The sequence below is a fragment of the Prinia subflava genome, chromosome 1 (genome assembly GCF_021018805.1).
Source record: "Prinia subflava isolate CZ2003 ecotype Zambia chromosome 1, Cam_Psub_1.2, whole genome shotgun sequence".
Classification (NCBI taxonomy): domain Eukaryota; kingdom Metazoa; phylum Chordata; class Aves; order Passeriformes; family Cisticolidae; genus Prinia; species Prinia subflava.
In genome coordinates, this window is record NC_086247.1 from 60996803 (window position 1) to 61017948 (window position 21146).

A 21146-nucleotide genomic window follows, 5' to 3' on the forward strand; every position below is an offset into this window, starting at 1 on the left:
TTAATCAGTTTCTTCAAGTTTCAGTAATCAGTCTATTACTACAGTACATCATCTTCCCTGATAATAACAAATTTCCCCAAAAATAACTCTTTCTTCCTTCCCTGTAAGCCTACAATAGCCCTGGACTGGCTTTTTCCAGGCAAAAAAACCATGCTGCTGTCTTATAGAGACCACACAGACTATGTCAGAATTGCTCATCCTTTAGGTGTAACACAGGTCACTGAAATTCCCTGTTGTCTCAACACAGAACCAGTGAGATGTCGGTAGATTTTGAGACCAGGGATCTCTTTGGTTCAAAGGGTTTCCTTTAGTTTCAGCTCTGCTAATGTCAAGTCTTCTCAGCATATCTTCTCTTTTTCTTTCACTTTTTCTCAATTTGCTTGCTGTCAGTTTGATTCTATTTGGTATATCAAAATCTTCTTAGTTGGTCAACATTCACTCCATTATGCTGAGCAACATTATACTGATACTACATCTTTGTTCTTATCTGCAAAGAAATATGAAATTAGATGTTATTTTTATAAAAATAAGCTTCTCAGATGATCTGCCTGATATTTACTTTTCTTAATTTGCAGAGTTAAATACAAGGGACTTGTAAGGGGGTAAAAATTAAAGCACACCTGAAAATGAAATAAGGGACTTCTCCAGCTATGACAAGCAGGTGAGGTTTTTAGAGATGGCTTAAATGAATCCAAAGCCCTGAAAAAGACTCTTCCCACGATTCTTTGATCCTGGCCATGTGTTCTTGTCTTTCTCTGGGTTAGTGCAGCAGATCATAGAAGTGGATGGTGAGTTATACTGGCTTTCCACTAAGAGGACCTGGCACAACTAGCCTGGAGAACTCATTCAAGTTTTGGCAGACTAGGTAAGATTAAATGCATATCTGACCCAATTAGTTGTCTTGTGCTTTTCTGAACTTGTTTTCATAACAGACACATTCCAAAAGTGTCAGCATTTCCAGGATGGGTGAAAGGATTAATATTTGTAAAGTCATCTAGATTTCAGATTTGTTTGGAATTAAACGTACTGTAACAATTGAGTCATTGTTAGTCTTCCACTGAGCACTCCCATTTTGCTTCACAGCCTAATAGCCACCAGAAAAGACATCTGAAAACTTATTGTATTATTATTTATGATACATACAAAACAAATAGAGAAGAAATGCCACAAAAATAATTTAAACATACTCAGCTTTAGCACAGAAAGCAAGATCAAACTAATTAAATCCTTATTATCACTTTCTGTACAAACCACACACTGTTTTAATGGGTTGGAAATTCAACTCCCATTTAATAAAGGCCTGATTGTGCATACATATATATGTATGAGAGGGTGGCTGGAGAGAGAGGAGATGTCAAGGGTCCTTCCTTCTTCTGGGATTTGTTGGAAGATCCCTGTTCTCTCCAAGAAGCATTGGGGCAGGGGCTTGCATGCCTTTGTGCAGTGTCCGAGTACAAACATGCCAGAGTAGTAGCACTGCTGTCCCTGCTGTTTCCTAAAAGAGGTCTGCTGAGACGGAGGAGGTGAGAGTTAATGACTGGGCACAAAGCATTCTTCTATGTTCTGCTCTGAATCTCCAAGAGACATATTGGCTCAGCTGATCAGATTCCTTTAATAACACAGCTTCCCGGTCTACTCGTGCTGATCCTTCTCTGCTTCATAGCCAATGATGGTCATGGCTTAAGGCCACAGTCTAACACTGTGAGTCCAGAAAGAGTGTTGTTTTTAATGTCAATCCAATGTTATTTTAAATGAGAGACAAAGAACTAATGCATTTCCTGGGGTTCCCAACTTTCCTGGATACTGTTCAAGCTGTTTCAGAACTCAAGTGCTTCCTAAAAGCTGTCAGTAAGGTTGTGGCAACACTGCAGTGTCTCAGATGCAGCAGCTACAGAGATATTTGACAGAAATGTGCTGAAAAATGCCAGCTTGCTAAACTTTAAACATTGCCTTCCAAAGACATCCACTAATATTTGCCACAGTGACAGACAGGTATCAGTCTTGACCATTTCCTCAAGCATTTGCCCAGCTGCTGGGGTTACTGAAAGCTCCAAGGAATGGAGCAGATCTGCCAGTCTAATCTTTCTTGTATTCAGTTGTGTGGCTGGGAAACTCAAGTCAGAAAGAGCACAATAGATACAGAGATGGCTGAAAAAGAGCTCTAAGGGAATACCCTAAAACACTGATAATTTTTCCAAAGCATCCCAAATTATCCATAGATAATTTGGAAACAAAGTTAACACTGGAATTATGTAAATTATGTACTTGCTGTAAGCAGCTTACTCATTTATAGACATACTTCCTTTTCCCAAGCTACACAATAATAATGGCAGTGCAGAAAAACACTCATTCACATTATCTGTATGCTTAATACATTTCTGCAGTCCTGGGCAGACAACTCTTCAAGGCTAAAAATTCAGTTCTTCATTATTAAAAAATACCAGTCTTTGCTATAGGAGTTGACTCAGTGAGAATTATAATTATAATCAAAGCATAATAAGCATTTTGAGCCCCTTATAATTGCTGCCAAGAACTATTTATTCAGCTAAAGAATTAAATCTTTGTTTGTAAGCTCTTTCTTGTTCACAATAGAAATAAAAGTGTGTGACTTGGCTCATGAGCAGATACCAGTCTGGCTATTTTACTCAGAGTGAAAAATAGGCCCTCATGCAGAAAGACTTGGGATACTTAAAACAATTATTTATACATATTTGGTTCTATAAAATCCAGTGTTTAGCTCCAATGATGCCTCTGACTGCTCAGCTCCTTTACTGCATGTGGAAGATTCTGTGATGTGCTGTATGTTCAGTGTTGCATGTATCTCTGGCATAACTCCCAAAGACAACTCCCAAAGCTAGAAAATTATTTAGGAAAATTTGAATGCTGTATGCCAAGGAATGAATAAATGGTACAGATTAACTTGGTAATTTTTCTTGGGCCCTTACCTTTTGCAATAACAATAGGGTTCCCTGGAAACACTTGATGATCTTTGTCAAAGACAGAAAGAGGAATGAAAATGACACATCGAATTCTTCTGCTTCTTACAAGCCAATACCATAGGAAAAAAAGACATTTCAGGCAGCCATAATCAATTCATATCAGCAGAAGAAATATTCTGACTTGCTACAGAGTCAACTGTCTTTACTCTCTGTTTTCTCTAAACACGTGAGTAAATTCAGCATGCAGAGTCTCTTAGTTTTAAGAAAGCTGGGCGGCTTCACATAGAGTCTATTGGCTGAAAAAGGCAAATTCTTCAAAAACAACACAAAATTAGTTCTCTTCAACCTAAATAAGTATTACAAAGTTAGGTTTATTGTCAGTTGGTATAATGGAAGCCATAGCTCCATGAAAGGAGACAACATCAATGAAGATACCAACATGCATGATGATCATACCAAGCTAAGGCAGCAGAACACCTCAGCAGCTGACCCTTTTCACAATGTCTGCTGTATTTATCTAATTAGGTGAGAGATCCTGGTTTAACCCAGCTGGTGTTTAGAGTGATTCAGCCTTAAAATTAGTTCTTCATATGAGGTAAGAGGCCATGGCATAGAGGATTCCTCATATGATCACATCTTTCTCTGAGAGTTGTGTTCGATCAGGGAAAGGAGTGCAAGGAGTGCACGTCACAGCATAGGCACAAACATAACTCAGTTTGACTCTATCTACACAGGTATGCCTAACAGGGAACACTTTTATGTTAGGGATCCAAAGTTACAGAGCTTTGGCCAGCTGCTAAAAGGAAATAGTAATTTGTCCAGGCACTGTCGTAAATCAAGAGTCTTTGCTTGTGTCTTGTATCATATGTGCTTTGTACAGATGTAACTTATTTTAAGGTAATTTATTTTAAAATAACCATGCCAACCAAGTGTTTCCATGAGTGAATGAGCATGTGCGTTGTAAATCCGAGGAAGAAAAAACGGTGTGAGAAAATGCTGATTTAAAGTTATTTCTTTCCCAGTAAAATGAGAGATGCTATAAGGTTGCTTTTTATTTCAAGTTATCCTGCTGTTTGGGTCAGATTCTGTGTCAAGTCAGTGAGAATTCTCCCTTTAGCTTCAAGAAGATCAAGATTGGAGCAGCCACAGTAGTCTTAATAAATGTAAATCTTATTAGAAATACCCTCTTTTATAGCAAGTGCCAAGCTGTGCAAAGCTCCAGGCTACATTACCTTACAACATTGACTGAAATGGCAGAAGAATTTACCATCTTCACTAATGAATTTTTTTAATTACTCTTTGCAAACAGGGTGATACCAGTGAGAAGATACCATTTGCTTCTAGTGAGAAGCAAATTAATCCTTGAATTGAAATACACTAATAAGGCTTAAATCATATTTTAAAAAGTCTTTTCTGGTCAGCAGCATTACTTTCTAAATCAGTCTAGAAAATGCCAGATTTTTTTTTAATCTTTTTTTAATCAATCACTGAGTTTTGGGAATAGAGCTGCTAACACTTGTGGAGGATTTCTGCTTACCCATCACAGACAACAGCACAGACATCAGAAATTAAAGTTTCCCTACACCATCAACTCTGCTTGTCATCCTATTAGCTAGGGATGCCAGAGGTCTTTTAACTCCACCTTCCCTTGGGCTCTTACTGAGAAATTAAGCTTCCAGGATGCATTACAAGCTTTAATCTTCCTTCTCAAGAGATGTTTATCTATACAAGTGGGTGCTGGGATGGTAAGCACAATGAAGGGGCTGGAGAGAGGTTAAACTCTGGGAGCAATGAGCTGGAGAGCAGTGGCTCCTTCGGTCTTAGACCTTCCCTGTGAGACACTGTGGGGGCAAAATTACCACCAGTGATGACAAACCAGTGATGAACTGGCTTTCCAGACTGATGGTGTCCATTCCTTAACAAGTGGCTAGCTGCTGGAAAGATCATTGGGTGCCAACTTTTAGTGTCAGAAAAAATGGTGAGAACTGAGCCAGAGGAACATGGCCTTCCTACTGTACTTCCAACAGATATCTCCTGGGAAATTCAGGTAGGCTGAATTCCCTTACAAAGAATGGGTGACCAGGTGGAAGACAGGCTTTTTGCTAGGGAGACACAATATAGAGAGGGTTATAGACAAATGTGAAAGTTAATATGTTTCATTTTTAACAAAAAGGGCAAGTGAATCAATGCAGGATCATCAAGAATGAGCCTCATTATTTTTTCCCAAATGTGAAATTGATTCATGTAGTAATTTTTGATGTTTTAAACTTTTTTTCTGAATTTTCTGGTAATAGAAGTCTATATGGATGCAAAGTACCTAAATTATTTACAGTCTCATTAGAACAAGAAAGTATCTATTTTAATTTACCTTCTCCTTGAAAACATTTTGAGGCAACCAAGAAGACTTTGAAGTCTCTAATCTGTTTTCTAAAGAAAATAACATTCATTCAGCTGACTGAATTAAGCTAGCACTCATGCATGCAAAAGCAGGAAATGCTTCATCATGTTACAAAAATATACTGAACATATGACTAAAAGAAACAACCACTGCTTAGGTAATTGGTTCAGCCATGAAAGGTTCTCAATTTTTTTTCCATGCTTCTGTTACATACAACAGAATATTTCTCTTGTCCAGAACTGAACAATAATCACATACAGATCATCATTTAAATCACACCAGCCACTAGAACCATAATAAGAGTAACAGAAGCAGAACAATTCCATGGGAAAATATTTCCTCCTCTTTTAGTTTCATAAAAGAATATGTATCTTAAATAGACTGCATGTCTGCAGAAAGGATGGTCATGATACAAACATGGGTTCAAAAATGTTTCTTTTTTGGGATGTTTTGGATGTTTTATTTGCATTCAGTTGTCCCTTTTTCTCCAGTGGCTCCAGATGTTCCCCTTGATCTAAGCATTGCCACACAGAGGACAAGGGAAGATCCACTTGAACAGGATCCACTCTGAAACTCTGGGTTGGCCTTACAGGGCCAGAAGACTTGCACCCCCCATTTCAAGTAATCTGACATGCAAAGACAGGGACACAGGATGCTGCAAGTGAGGTCTGGTTCTGCTCAGCTGCAGAGCAGGTTTCTATGATGTCATGATGACATCATGAGCCATAAATACTGAGGAAAGGAGGAACAAGAGATGATCAAATGGCCACAAGGGTTAGACAGATCATGAAAAATATCAGAAATAACATTAAGTGGAAGGTGAAATGCCTGCCCAATCATCCTTCAATGTTATTCACTAGTACATGTCTTCATATCTTGTCCTAGACCGTGAAAGTGTGGTCAAGCAGACAATACTAGGGACTTTGATTTTGCAAGGGCAGACTAAGTTTCTTCTGAAGCCTGCATTCATTCTGCTCTGAGGGTAAAAGCTTTGCTTTCCCTCCTTTTCCCTCTGTTCATCCCTGAATCCTTACAGCCCTAGAAGGATCATCTGTCCCTTCCATATAGGCCCAGGAGAGCTTGGACAGTTGTGAAGACCCAGGAGGCTGCTCGAGCCAGACAGGCATTTACATAACTCCCATCTTTCCCAAAAAAATGTCTGAGCTCCACAGAATGTTCAGTACATATCTTGTTTTGACCAATGTCCCTGTATCATCATTATGCTGTTTATTTCTGCTCATTCTGAATTTTAATATGAAGTGTTCATAAATAAAGGCACATACAGATGTGTTTTAAGATAACTGTGCTTTACTAAATGAAGATTGCATTAAAAATTTTTATGACTGTTTAATATGTAGACCATTAAAAAGTATCTGGAGGCTCCAGGATCTTTTGGAGGGGTAATTGTTTTGTATGTCGCGACATGTTTTTACAAATGGGTTATGTTTTATCCTGCTGGTCCTTTATCCTGCTCCTGTCCTTTCCAGTAATTCTAAATTTTAAATGAAAATATGTGACCTGTATATGATGAACTTTCATTACTTTTGTAACTTGTGCAGAAAAGTAAGTTAGCCACTAAACATGACAGGTTTATTTGTTCGTTTATTTATTTTTAAATTCTAATTAGAGAAAGGAAAAGGGTGTCAACAGTCTTTAGTGATTCACATTTTAACAACCAGGTTATAATTTATTAATTCCCAACTTATAAAATTTTCACAACCTCTTTCCACAGGAGTCCAAGAGCAACTCAAATTTATTTATTGTTTCTACATAGGGTGTCATTAAATATTTGTTATCTCCTAAAGTTTGTTGGGAAGCAGGATTATTTTCCACATCAAATCACACCAATGCTAATGGGAAAAGCATTAGATGTTGACCCAGCAAATTAAACTGTAAAATATGAAGCTCATTGTTATTATTACATACAGACACATTTTCTGTGCTCCTTATTAAAACCATCTTAATCAAACTCATTGTATTTTAGTCATGTTTTAAAATAATTATGCCAGAATACAAAACACATGAATATACAAAGAGAACAAGTTCCACTTGAATATGTTCAATTTAACTCTTTAAAAGAATTATCCAGTTGGTCTCTTTCGACATTTAAATTGATCAGCTACCAAGAAAAAGAAAAACACACTGAGGGTTGTTTGTGCTTTTCTTAAAGCTTCCTAAGATACTCCTTCTATTTTGTTTTGTAACAAAACCAAAAATTAATTCTGCATATGTGAAGCTCATCTAATGTATATTTCCTTAAAATCTCATTTCTAACCCTTTGTGCTTTATTGCAATTTTTTTTTTGTAAGCCTGAGACAGTCCTATCATGGGGTTGAGTGTTCTCTCCCTCTGGTGGCTGCTCTTTCCTGGAGAATTACTGTGAAAATGCTCCTTCTCCTCTGTTTCCTTTATGGATCCTCTGTTTGCCACAATGGACACTGCCCTAATTCACAGGACTCTTGCTGGGACAAGGTAATTTTTAATATTTTAAATCCAGAAATAGGATTCCTTTATTCTCAGTGTAGATTGAATCAACATAGAAACTGGGATTTAGTGGATATGTCATCTGGCCAAGCATAGATATTTGCCTCAGGATGAGACAGATAATGACCTGGGTTCTGTTGATTAGCTCTGAGCTGGATTTAAAGAGAGTCTAAGGTCTGGCTCAGATGGTTTGCGTTTGCAGATGTCACAGGTCACCCATGAAATCAGATCATACGTTCCATGTTGACACTGTTTTCTGTATTTGGTGAGAAGTGAGAGCTTTCTCTCCTCTGCCTTTCTGTTAAAAAAAAAAAAAAATAGAAAGAAAGAAGTAAATTTTTGAAGACTAAGATTTTTTGTACCAAGTAAGATTCTTGGTAATTTTGTGTTGGGAATCAGAGAGCCAATGACTACAGCAGACTCAGCTGGTTACTCATGCTACTCCCATTGGAAAGATGGAGCTTTGCCCACATACCAATTCCTTGTCCAGGGATATAAATGATTGACTCTTTATGTAAATTCACGTTTAAAGAACTCAAAGCAAAGATAATTTTTTTCTGGTGCCTTATGGTGCACCTCTGCATGGGAGGAAATGGACCATCACCACAACTCCTGACGCACAGCACACACTGGAGCATGTGAGCTCACCAGTCACAATGCTTCTGGTCCTTTTTCACTGGAATAACTGCACACACTCAGCAGGCAGCTCTATATTCACTGCTCTGGCTATGACATGGGCCAGCACTGCTCTTCTCTGCTTCCCTGGTGCTGAGATGTCTCTTCACTTGCTCATTCACTCACAGTTCTACAGATGCAAATATCTCACTTCCAAGTCAGGGCGTGAATCATTTGCACTCTAACACTGCTGGACTTCTATTGGTTGTAGTAAAGTGGCATTCCCTTTCCTTTCTTACCAAATACTTCATAGAGTTGCTTAATTTTGCTGAATGAAGAGCTCTTCTTAAGAATGTAGCATAACTCTGAATTTCCACTGCTACTTGAAACGTGTAATTTTTCAAGACAGACCCTTAACTGTGACAAGGTTGAGAATTCATTATGTTTTGTGATAGACTCCAAACTGAGCTCTCAGGTCAAGCATTGGTTCAACAGTTCCTGAACAAGAGGCCTGTGTGACAGCCTTGTGTGGGACAATGGGAGGTCCTGCCTTCCTGGTGTTTGAACTTTCTGCCCTGCTCCAAAGGAAAGACAGCACTCACCATATTTTGTGATCTTTTTAAGTCAGCAAGAACTAATAAAGTCTTCTGTAATTCTGAGTTAAGCAACTAGCTCCTTGAAGTTCAGAAAGTCTACAAAAAGGGTCTATGCACCCACCTGTATGTATTTCCCATTGAAAGGTCCCTAACTCTTAAAGAATTAGGTGGAAATTCAGTATTAACAGTGGAAATACTGATATAAGACAGAAGAATAAGCCCTGGACACAGGTTAAGGAGTCCAAACATGAAGTCTCGAGAGCAGGTGTTAGGGAGTAGGTAGAGGAAACAAACAGGGGCATTAAGGGGCATTTGCCTGGGCCCTATTCCTACCTCATAAAAACTCAGTGGAAGATCAAGTGTTTGGATCCTCTCACAGCAAGCTGGTGAATTTCCAAGAGGTGAAGCTAGGCCAAGAGGTACAGCTAGTCCAGATTCTGTTACGTAGGCATACTAACACTGTCCTCATAACTGCTAGCTTTCTAATCCTCTGGCCTTGGTAAAAGCTTCAGGAAAACCCTCTGGAATTTAGGCACGTTCATTTGCTGTAGTCACAGGAATAACTTCTGACCTGAATGCTTGCATCTGAGGCACTGCATAGTTCTCCAAGCAGAGGAGCAAAGTATGTCGTACTCTTATCTGAAGACCTGAGACATACTTCAAAATTGCACATTGATTTTGGGAAAATGCATTCAAAGGAGCTGGAAAATTTCTGTCTTTGGAGGCTTCATCTTTTCAACCAGATGAAGCCCTGAGCACCCTACTCTGGCCCTGGCCCAGGCAGGAGGTGGGACTAGAAACCTCCAAAGGTTCCTTCTAATGCAAATTTCTTCTGTGGTTTTATGACCCTATAGCTCTTTTTTTCTGGGGACTAAGGTTCTTTGTTGCACTAGGTCTTTTCCATTAAGGCCACTTCAGCTCATAAGCTCTGCTGTAATGAGATGTGCCCCAGCGTGTGCCACACTGCTGGGGCTGGCAGTCCCAGCCTCAGTGCTTGCACCTACTGCCTTTTAACAAGACATTATAAAACACTGAATATCTGCCTTCCAAACAGCATTGGTCCTAGCAGCAGCAGCAATCCAATATGGTTTCAAAGTGCAATGCCCAGACAGCCTGGATCTTAAGAACCCTTTCCCAGAAAGGAATCTTTTACCAAGGAATGATCTGAGTCAGTGAGGGGTCAGTGATCAGGCAGTCCTGCCAAGGCATGTTCTGCTTTGTAACGCAGACTCCACGTGGGTCACACGTCCCCCTGGCTCAAGCCACCACCCTGGCCACCGTCCCTCCCTCTGTCACTCAGCAGCTCTTGGGCAGCCAGCACAGAGTGTACAGGAGGGGCACACAGAGGCTGTAAAAAAAAAATCCATCATAAAAATAACTCAGGAGACTCCTCACGCCAAAGCTGGAAATAGCAGAGAAAACACCTCCTATACTGGTTCAGGGGTGGCTGCATGGTGGGGAGGAACCTCTCCTTGAGCTACAGCTCCCAGATGTCAGTTTGCATTTAGACTGAGCCACCGCAGGCTCCCGAAGCTGTGAGTGTTCCCTCAGAGGCACCACACGTTTCCTAGCGGTGTAACAAGGTGATCCCATCAGCCATTTAGTGTTCGCAGCGAGCGGCGGGGGAAACAAGCATCACCATGTGCCTCCTACCAGGGATGAGCTGTTGAGGTGGAAGGAGAAGGAGACGATACGAAAACCCTGATGGAGAAGTTCTGGGAGGGAGGAAGAAGTGCAGTCTTGTCCAATTTGTTTTACTGCAGTTATTGAGAAACAGGTGTATATGCTGAAATTCAGAATCTGCTCTAAATAGAGAACAGGTGTCATCTTTAAATGTGCTTTCCAGTTCAACCTCGTGGTGCCCAGGAGAAACACTATATTTTTTTTATAACTTACATGAGAGAAGACAGAGTGGGCGGGGGGGGGAGCATTGAGGAATCAGGCCAGGAGGCAAATAAAAATTTGTGTGTGGTTTACAAGGAAGAAGGATGCATTAAGAAGGTTTTTTTCCTTCTTTTTAACCCCATAGCAGATGAGGGATAACACTACTGCCTATGGATCTTACCAGAGGAGTGAAGGAATGCATTCCTAAGCCCAGGTTTTTTCTGTAGTTTCAGAAAATCTATCAAAGTGCCGGGGTGTCTGATTATTCAGCTCTTGCCTTGGCGTCATACAACACAAATGGGTGCCACACAGCATGGATTGAAGATTCATAGAGAAAAAGCTGTTGGAGTTTGATAGTGTTTCGGATCTCAAAGAAATCTAAAAATACCGAATACAGCCGACAAATACGGCCGACACATGTGCAGTGCTTTAGCAAGCTGAACATCTGGGACTATTTCAAACATTCCTCTTTTGTGTTGCTTATTATGCTACCAGAGAGGAGAAAAGTGCAAATAAAAACTTAGCAGATTTTTGCACTGCTTCTAAGTTCAGCTACAAAGATGTTAAAAACAATAACAGGGAAAATTAATATATGCTGGTTTACAGCCCCAATTATTCTAGACTTAGAGGATATTTATATGTGCTCTGCTGCATCCCTCTCTAGTTTTCTGGATTAATTACTATATTGTACATGTATATGAGCATTTTAAATGTATAAATCGATATTTCCCTTATGGTGTGATTTAACTGAGACTTGCAAACTCTTTAACTGATTTTGCAAACTCTAAATGAACTTCACATGACAAGGTAGAAATAATTATCATGTCACCTACCATTCAAAGACATGAGTTCTGTTGACATGGTATTTTTATAATGTGATTAATCTTATATATATTATAATGGTGCAAAAAGCTTTCTTTTAAGTCAGAATCGGCAAAATAAAGATGGAAGTCCAAAATAAATAAAGCAGTTTTGCTCTTCCACGGAAGTAGCTTTGCTACTCGCTTCAGTGGGATGAGGATTTCACTCAGTCATTTCTTTTTGCTTATTGATTTATATTGCACAGTCTGTTTTAGTAAGACTACTTAAGGGAATAGCCACAACTGCATGTCTCTGGGTGTTGTGCATGCTTAACAGATAGGGGCCAATGCACAAGGCTGCTTACAATTTGAGACAAATAGCATCATTTTGGAATCTTCTGGGTCAAACAAGAACTTTCCCAGACATATGAATATTAGAAGTTTTTGTCAGAAAGCAAAAGAATTTTGCTGGAATGGAACAGCAGCAGGGCACAAAGGGTGTAAAATGGCAGCAGCCATGGCCAGAATCTGGTTTAGGCAGCATGGAGTTCATTCAAAATGAAGAGGGGGGCTGGGAAACCGTTTGTTTTGGGTTTTTTTAAGTGTATCTTTTCAACTGTTCAGCCACACGACTGAGATTTAAAAAAGGAATACATCAATATAGGGTCAATAGTAAACAATCCAATTTAGGAAGGCAAAACAGGGATGTTAACAGCTAACTGAATGGATCTTTTCTTTGGATTGTGTATGTCTGCATATCCTCAGATGGGAAGTTAGCACTGTCTCCTGGAAATAAACTTAAACTTATGGAAGTACCACTCAGAGTAGCACAAGGTCAGTACAAGTTCACACTGTGTTGGGCTGTAGGTACACACAGAGCTATGAAGGCCAACCAAAGATCTACTGGATGGTCTCTGCTATTTGTTTCAACAAAGAAATTGCTTCAAACATCAGAGGGAGGAAGACAAGGTAAAACGATGAAGAGTATCCTGTTTATCAAGAACTTTGAATTCCATTTGGCCAAAAAAGTGTGGTAAGAAATGCCATCATCTTGTAAAGTGAAAATGAACCATATTGGGCAAAATCATACCAGAGAACACTGACCATATAAACTGGCTCATCTTTTGGCACATGGTGACAGCCTGCTCACACACATCTAGGATTTCCTTTTTGAAGGATGTCCAGCCTCCCTGGACACCTTTGCCCTTCACGACTGCCTCCCAAGGGGCTCTGATCACTGGCCATGTAAACCCGCTGGCTCGTCTTTTGGCATGTGGGGACAGTCTGCTTTGTACACCTCTAGGATTTCCTTCTTGAAGAATGTCCAGCCTTCCTGGACACCTTTTCCTTTCAGGACTGCTCCCCAAGGCACTCTGACAACTGGCCTCCTAAAAACAGTCTGCCCTCCAGAAGCACAAGGTGACAGCTCTGCTGGCACCCCTCCTTACTTCTCCAAGAAGTAAAGTCACTATCATTTCGTGATCATTTTGTCCAAGGTGGCCTCTGACCATCAGAGCACCCACCAGGCCATCTCTGTTCACAAAACCCAGGTCCAGTGGGTGCCTGTCCTCCTTGCCTCCCTCACCATCCATGTCAGAAAGTTATCTTCCACACACTCCAGGAGCCTCCTAAACTGTTTCCTCTCTGCAGTACTGTATTTCCAGAAGACACCTGGCATGTGGAATTCCCCCAGAGGAACAAAGGCCAGTGATTGTGAGACTTCTCCCATCTGCTTCCAGAATATTTCATCTGCTCCTTCATCCTATCTGGATGGTCCGTATCAGACTCCAGCCAGGATATGTGTCCTGTTGGCCTTCGTTCTGACTCTCACCATACAACATTCAATCATATTGTCACCATCACTAAGCTCCAGACAATCAAAACACTTCCATCTGCCTGGAATGGACTTTCCAACACTATTTGCCACCTATTTGTTTAAAAATTTCAATTAGATGTCATCAAACAGTAACTGGTTTGAAAAGTGAGGAATACACAAATAGTTTATGCATGTTCATCCTTACCATGGTGACTGTGGGCACCATTTACAACAGTTATTTTGCACCACAGCCACCAGCACCTATCAGAACCACAGAACTCCTCCTGCCATCAAAAATGAGGAGGCTCTGGAAAGCTGTTAGGACCAGCCACAAAGCATACATTGGATATTGCATCCTCACACACTAAACAGTGGCCAGGGAGTGAGTAATCATTTTGTTTTCTCAGTCACTTTCCCTAAAATGAAAATAGAAACAAACAAACAACCTTTTACTTTCTCACCCCTATGCCCCCAGTAAAGACAACAAAGTGGGATCAGCACAAAACTAAGCAATAAATGAAATGGAATATTTGGGGGTGAACAGGTGTTCCACTTCCAGATTGTCCTTAAAACCTCAATAGGGAGAATTACAGGCAGGCTGCATAACCTGAAGAATAGCCAGATCATAGGATTTGTAATTAGAGTGAGTACATGGTGCTTCCTCACTGGGGAAAAAAAAAAGAGATGAGCAGCTGTCTCAGCAATATTGAAGTCAGTGAGGACTCCCAATGAAATCAGATACTCATCTGCAGAGAGAGCAAGTCCTGTACATCCATCAGGCAGGCATGTGTCACAGCCAGTTGAAGAGAAATGGCTTCTAGAAAGTTAAGCTTCCTCTGAAACCTCAGTACATCTATTAATAAGGGAGAATGAAAAGAAGGCTAGAAAATAAACTAGAAATACAAGCAGTAGTCACCTGAGGCGGCACATGATTAACTTCTCTAAAGCACATTACATGCCTCTACAAGGAGAAAAATTCAAAGAAATACTTTATTGCATTAGCTAATGGTAAAAATAAACTAGTGTGGCTTATATACTTATGTGTAACAATTTCAAGACTTGAACAATTATTTGAAACCTGATTCTGACTTTACACCCGTTCTGTGTTGGATTAACAGCATTTATATTGAGATAAATTTTAATGGAGTTGTTCACACATCCATCAGTTTAAACAGACAGAGATGCACCCAAGCTTTTGTCTAAGCTCAGAAAAAATACTAGGTCTTGTCTGAAGAACTAAGAGTTCTGCACTATGCAAATATTATTTTACTGCTGCAAGGCAACGTCTTAAAGAGGATCAGTAAAGAAGCCTGGGAGCCAGAATAGTAAGCAACACCCTTTTCAATAGATGCTGACCTGAGAGGTCTCAGAGACAGAGAAATTCACACAACTGGGTCGTTTCCCTCTGTTCTGCTGCTAGCACTGTGCCTCATATCTGTTCTGCAGAGCAGCTCAGCTTTGCTCTCACTCCAGGACCCCATCTGCCAGACGCATCCGGTCACTGCCACACCGGCAGCTGTCCCTGGGGACAGCGGGGACAGCACGAACCTTTCCCCTGGCACTTCCCAGGTGAGACCTGCTGTTATCACCGCTCGGCAGGCAGGGCAGCAGCAGGAGGCACAGAGCTCACCTCTTGCCTCACATGCCCTCTCTCTTGGTGTTTCCCAAAGTCTCCTGGCCATTTTGAGCCATGACTCGCAGGTCTCCTTTGCTGCCGCCTGAGTGGGTCCCATAATGTGCCGACAGCTGCATCCACCCTGTGAAGTCAAGCATGGGCACCAGGGGCAGAGGTGCTAAGAGCTACTCGGGCCACTCTGCTGGGTTTCCTCAGAAGCCAAGCAAAGGGGCCATCAGTGAGCAGCAAAGATAAAAACCTCAGCTCTCTCTTTTTTTAACCACAGAGAGCACTTATTGTGCCTGTGGTTCCATAATGTTTCTAAACAATATTATGACCTGAAAGTGAAACAGAATTAGGTTGAATCTAATTTAAAAGTGCTTTAAAAACAGGTAATTGGCATAGCAGACTAGCAAAATGACGTGCCTGCAGGATAAGGTGCCTTTATTCCTCCTCAGTGGAGGAACAGGCTTCTGTGGCAGTACCATGCCTCTTTCTTCCTCCCGCAGTCAGGAGAACCAGAGAAGTAATAGCATCAGGCAAATGTTATTCTTCCTTTGGCTTGGAACAGGCAGTGCTTCCCAGGCAATTGAAATTGGTACTGTTCTGTGACAGTCAGATAGCAATTAATCTGCACTCCCTACACAGCTAGATCCAATGGGGCTTCCATCTGTCTGCCTTAAAACTGGGCTGGGCTGGGCTCTGTAGGGAGGTCAGCCTTTCTCACGGCTCCTGCTCGTACAGACGGCATGGCTGCAAAGCCTTGTGCAGCAAAGATGGTGAATGGGCCATTGCAGCCCAGCCCTGCCCTTCTCTGTCCTGGGAATGGAGGACTTTGTCAGCAGGACTATGCCAAAGGTCTGCTCTCCCTTTTGATTGCATAATGCAACTGTTTGGAAATGGGTGCAGGGACATAATCTAGGCCCAAAGACAGAAAACTACCAGCACTGCCAGCACGTGCCTTGGGTGCAAACTCTTCCACCTCAAACACAGGCGACAATACACTGAAACTCTGTACACACACACACACAAAAAAAAAAACCCAGTGACAATTTATATCCTTCCTGAGAATGTCTAAGTTAGATTTACAACCTAGTAAAATTCCTGCATCTCTGTAAGAGAGCTGGGAGAACAGGCTCAGGTCCAAGGACAAAGGATTTGCCCCACAGGTTAGCCATGGGAAATCTTGGTGTTTCACCAAAGCCAGCAGCCCTGTGGGGTGACCCATCTCCTGGGGATGGCTTCTCCAAGGGTTGAGTCAGCCACACTTCTAAAGGTGACCTTCTCTCACTTGCCATGACTGTTTCAGATCAGAAACCTTATTTTCTATGGCTCAGACCAGGGGAGGTGGACCCTCCTCTTTCTTCTGCCTGAATTGAAGCTTCTACAGTAAACTTTCCTTTCTTTCACTGATACTTTTTGACCAGGTCAGTATTTTTGGTCTCAATTTGATAAACTGGCATGGCTTGATAGCAGAATTTTTGCAGGGCTTTTTATTAGTAGTTCTTTTTAATGACTTGAACTAATAAGATGTTATGAATTTACACTGCATGTCACAAATTTTACACTTTTGTGTTTCCAGCAGAACAAACATTCTGAATTTCCCAGGCAGACAGCTGTCATCTAACTCACAGGTCCACCCATGTAGTCCACCCTAGCAGCAGGCATAGTTACAACGCCCCAAAGCAGCAGAATTTTTCGGTTAGCACAATGCAACCACTTTACTTCTAATGATCTTGTAATGCTCTGCTCTAATTGAATTTTTAATTTCTTTTATAGTATTCAATCCTGCAAACTGCTGAGTTATACACTCAAAGAAGCTGCAAGATGAGCATATAAAGTTTTCTACGTTTGCCTCTTTGTTTTATAAAAAGAGTGTATAAAGACGTGTTCTTTGAACCAGTGCTTAGCAAGTGAAGTTGTTTGCTAATAAAAGTTTGTTTCATAATACACACAGAAAATGTATAACTGGGCTATTCAAGCAAACTTAAACTCCTACTTCAGGCTGATTGTTTGTGTTTCTTACTTCATCTGTAATTCATTCTACAAAATTCTACAAAATTCTACAAATTAAACTTGACATATATAAACTTGTCGAAAAACTTGACATATATGAAGCTACAAAAATGCTATTAATATTAATATCAATATTATTATTAATGACTCATTGCACAATTAATAATTTTTAAAGTCAGCTGTATGAAATATCATAAAGATGCTGCATAGACGAGTTATCAAGTTGATAGACTTCCTTACAGGAATGGTTTTTTGAGAATAAAAGCACTTACTGCAGCACTGGTTTTATCAGCACTGTACTCTTGCAAAATGAAAGGATGGAGAATCTTAACCCACACGACAAAGCCAGGCTGAGAAGAAACTGTCAAGTGAGAAGTTTGTAGAAAAAAACCCATTGAAAGAAAAGGCTTCTAGTGAGACATTGCAATGAAGGGGAACACCTACATACATCAACTAACTGAAGGTTTGTTCCTTTGTCCAGCAAGAAGAGGGCATGTTTCAGAAGCACACTGCATAGTCAGCTGAAGGAAATGCACTAGTTTGTCTTCTTCTGGATGAATAATTAACATGCAGTTAATTAAAAGGAAAAATGTACGCTAATGCATTCAAGTGAAGTTTTTAGCTACTCCTATATATGTTTTAGAAATCAAATGTGTGCAAAACAACTTATTTTGCAGAAAAAGGGTACTAGTGGAAAACATCAGCTGTGCTTAAATATAATGCCCATTATGTTATCATTCCGTGACTAGAGAAGACTTGTAGTTGCAGAAAGTGTATTACAAAAATTCTGTATCCTCCTGCACTGAGTTACATAAAAGTGAGCAGAATCCAATTGAAATTCAATTAAAAATGAGATAAAGCAGAAGCATAGACCTCGCTTATATATGGGACTTCCTCCAGCTTCATCCTTTGCATTGTCAAAACTCAAACAGACGGAGCAGAAGGAGTGCATTCAGTTCTGAAACTGAAGCCAGAACAACAAGCAGAAGATCCAGGCAATCTGCTGTGTTCCTCACAAGGAGAATTTACAAATAGTGGGAATGTTTTTAATTGTCCGTCTCACAAAAAGAAAGAGAAATAGCCTAATGGCAACACAAAGTTTTAAAGTCAGGTACATCTGGGAGTATAGTGTTAATACTCTGTGTGCAAACAACAGGTGTGAAAGTTCAAGCACCAAAAACTAACATACTGTAAACTCAGGAGGGGAATTAAAAGGAGAATCAAACTGAGAGGAAATACTGGGGCAGGTCTACTTCTGTCAGTATTGAGTGATGTGGTATGAGTTGTGTCAGCCCTTCTTGTTCACCTTTCTTCCTCACCCCCTCCAAGGCAGACCCTGCCACACCTGGGACCTGTACAGATATTTTCCATTTGGTATGTGTAGTTAATGGACACATTAACTGCATTTCATGCATGCTCTCAGTGTGTGTGGTTCACCAGGCAGGTGTGACACTCTCTGTCTTCCTGCATAGGTGGGCCAATCCTTAAAACTTTACAAAACAAAGTGGCTATCTGAAATCTGATTCAGTAGTCCATGGCGCCTATAAAATGTCCTCTGGCAGCCAGTGCAGTTCCCCTTCCTCTTACTGGGTGTAACCCAATTAACCCAGTGCAGCATTAACTGTGGGGATGGGGTAAGTTTCTGCCATTTGCAGAGGTGATGGGTTTTGCAGCTGTGCTGCTGCTGAATTTTGATATGACTGTGACACATAGCAAAGAACGGGGAAACAAAACTTCCCCCCAAATCCTATTCTGGATATTTTGTCACAGCTACGTTCACATGCAATCCACGTGATTCCTGTCTTCTGTGGCACGGGGCAAAGCATATGCAGCTCACACACATGTGACCTTTTGTGCCTAAGCAAATGCATATTGAAGAGGGAGCAACTATAAAACCTATATATTTAAATGCGAATATTATAATATCGTCTTCGTAATCATCATTCCCCTTGCTAGTTTCCAAGATGCTCTGGGAGGATCAAAACACAGCTGCTTCCCTACTGAGAATTTTCACACTTATCCCAGCCCCAGGTTTGTTTCTGTCCCGGCCAACAGACGGCTCGGAGCTGCTGGTCCCCGGGCATGGCAGAGCTACGACTGTTGACTGTTACTTCTGAAAGAAGGCTAAAAACTGACAGGCTGTTTGAATACAACCAAGGAGGGGAAAGGAAAAGGACTTCGCTCAATCCAAATGATGGTCTTGCGAATCTTGACTGTTTTCCTTTAAGTCAACTCCAACTAGAGATTTTTTTTTTTCCTCGTGTCTACAAGAACATCAGCATTTGAAACACCAATGTGGGCTTAAGGAGAAAATGGATTTTCACCATATGAACTGTATGCATAATTTCCAGATAGGAAATGGCATGTTACTTTATTCACATACATTCACATTCATTTATTCACATGAAAAATAGTTCATATTCTCAGCTATGATTGACATAAGGTACGAAGAGGATTTCTTCTGTAAAAAAGCAAACAAATTATGAGGAGTAGGAAGCAATAAGGTTGTTTATTAACACTCTTCTATCTTCACCCTCCTGCCCACCCCATCACCCATGAGATGGCATTCCAAATCCTTGACACAAAATGATAATATGTAATATCAACCATACGTTCTCTGCCATTCCCATCTGAACCTCCAGCACTGCAAATGTAGTCATCTTTCCACAGCGGGAAATAGCAAACATTCATACTTGTGCATTACCTTTATTTGGCACTCAAACCCCTGTGAAGTAGAAATTTTACCATTTAGCGCCATCTCAGCCTCACAAAATACAGCCTTTCAAGGGATAAAGATAAGCCTACAATGTCTGAACAGATTCAAGGCTCTTTACTAGCATTCTCACAAGGCTCGTGTTTGATTTGCATGATTATTCGGGTGATGGAGGTTAACTACCCTGAGTAATGGGAGGAAATCAAACCATGATCTTACATGCACAAATATGCATAAGTTGAGGGGTTTCATTTAATTTCTGCAAGATTACTGGCAATGCCTACAGTAACACTGATTTCGTTAATTTTAGCTTTTATTACAGCCATCTCCAAGAAACAGCAGCATTCCCAGAGATAGTCCTTGAGCAGAAAAGAAACTACATTCACAGAATATGCAACATTTCTTGTTGCAAATTATTTACCCAAGGCAAAAATGTTTATCAGCCTTTCTAATTTGGTGGCATAGTACAGCTCCTGGTGCATGGTGAGCTCAACAATTAACTGGTTGCACTGACGTTCAAAAAAAAATTATACAAGCAGTGCTGAATGCAAAGGTAGTTTTCCACCATTTATATCAACAGACAACGTTGTGCTTATTTCATTTGTGGAAGTTCTGGCACTGAATGAAACAAGACTGATTTTTCCCATGGTTTGGGTCAGAAATCAGGAAAATGAAATTTAATGAAAAATTTGGTCAAAGCAAAACTTAGTAGTCCATCACAAAGATCTCAAAGTTTAAAAATAACAGCAGGTAACTTCAAAGGATATCGAGTAGCTGTGCTGGACTCGGTGTGAATTCCCTGTCACAGCAAGGCAAGAGGAGCAGGAGGAGCGATATCTGATCCTTCAAGGTTCAGTAAACGTGGAGCAACTGTAATTAATCCAAAGTGACTCGTGATGCAGGATCACTGTGGCACAGGACTGATGACAGGGAGGTGTTCCCAGGAGACAGAAGTGAGTAATTTGGTGCCTCATGGACAGTGCTCAGAGACACGAGAGAAGTCTGACTTAGCAAATGTCAGGGTGCATCTAGAATGACCAGAGGTGAGCCAATGTCCTGGCGGGGACACAGAGGACAGGGTTCCCTCCTGCCTGTTTACTGGCAAAAGACACAAAGTACTTTCCCTAGCCTGCCAATCAGGGGAAGTTCCTCTTCAACCAGCACCGTCCCTTCCTCTTTGTTGTATAGAATTTAAACACATCAAATGAAAAAAAAAAACCCAAAACTGTTCACATGTCTATGGAGCTTGTGAGAAAGCTTGCAAAGGTCT

At 40.7% G+C, this 21146-nt stretch overlaps 1 long non-coding RNA gene across 1 annotated transcript; it reads left to right on the forward strand.

Moving 5' to 3' along the window:
- Positions 1-563: 563 nt before the first annotated feature.
- On the forward strand, positions 564-7418 carry LOC134562479 (uncharacterized). The gene is made up of 3 exons (XR_010083182.1): positions 564-661; positions 765-865; positions 5829-7418. It is a non-coding gene; the product is annotated as an uncharacterized LOC134562479 (long non-coding RNA).
- Positions 7419-21146: the final 13728 nt, after the last annotated feature.